Source organism: Frankliniella occidentalis, unplaced genomic scaffold, assembly GCF_000697945.3.
Source record: "Frankliniella occidentalis isolate FOCC.00 unplaced genomic scaffold, Focc_3.1 Scaffold10, whole genome shotgun sequence".
Taxonomy (NCBI): domain Eukaryota; kingdom Metazoa; phylum Arthropoda; class Insecta; order Thysanoptera; family Thripidae; genus Frankliniella; species Frankliniella occidentalis.
Genome location: NW_026267140.1, coordinates 2,377,320 through 2,378,100, shown reverse-complemented (window position 1 = coordinate 2,378,100; position 781 = coordinate 2,377,320). Strand labels below are relative to the sequence as shown.

The following is a 781-nucleotide window of genomic DNA, read 5'->3' as shown; positions in this document are numbered from 1 at the left end:
TTTAATGCGACACGCAGCAGCAAACTCAACACGGCGCCGAATATCATTGTTTTGCAGCGCTTGCCAAGCAGTCCTAGCGTGTACTCACTCTACACCCCGACGCAAAAAGATTTGTTTGCTTTTGGTATGCTTTCGGTACGCTATCGGTTCGCGGAGGGTCGCGCTCGGTGCGCCGATGGGTCGCCGAGGTTCGTCAGGCTCCTGGGCGACGTATCGCCAAGATTCGCCGGAGGTTCGCGCCGGAGCGACCTTTGTCCGTCATCGAGTCGCTCCATGCGCAGACAGAGCGACCTGAGTATGTTTTCAAGTCGCTCCGAGACGTACCGAGCGACCCCAGTACGCTTTCGGTTCACCTGGAGAGCCCCGGGTAGTCGGGGTATTTTCCTTCCCAGGAAACCCCGGCCGGGGGCTAGCGCTAATCCCTAGACCGGCGCACTTGAGAGCAGAACGATGGGGAGGGGGGGGGGACCCCGTAGCCCGACGTCTTCTCTGCACTGAACACTGCACACTTTGGCAGCTGGACACAGCGACCACGTCAGTCTACATACGAGTTGAAGTGGCAGAGAGGATGCACTCGTAGAGAGAGGACGCATACCTCCGTACAACTATGCACATACGTAATATACGCACAATTTTAAGCGATATTATGCATAATTACGTGCAATATTGTACATAGTTTTGTACAATTTTTTACGTAGGTTAGGTATGTTGACAGTTGTACGCAGCTACGCACAAAACAGTACATTGTCAGTCAGTGCCCGCCGCAAAATAATTTGTTCAC

The 781-nt window shown here is 53.6% G+C and overlaps 2 protein-coding genes across 2 annotated transcripts in view; one reads left to right on the top strand and one right to left on the bottom strand.

Moving 5' to 3' along the window:
* LOC113212691 (larval cuticle protein 1-like) overlaps positions 1-781 on the top strand; it is a 218,453-nt gene that overhangs the window by 53,203 nt on the left and 164,469 nt on the right. The window lies entirely within an intron of this gene.
* LOC127752332 (neuropeptide Y receptor type 1-like) overlaps positions 1-781 on the bottom strand; it is a 66,214-nt gene that overhangs the window by 31,644 nt on the left and 33,789 nt on the right. The window lies entirely within an intron of this gene.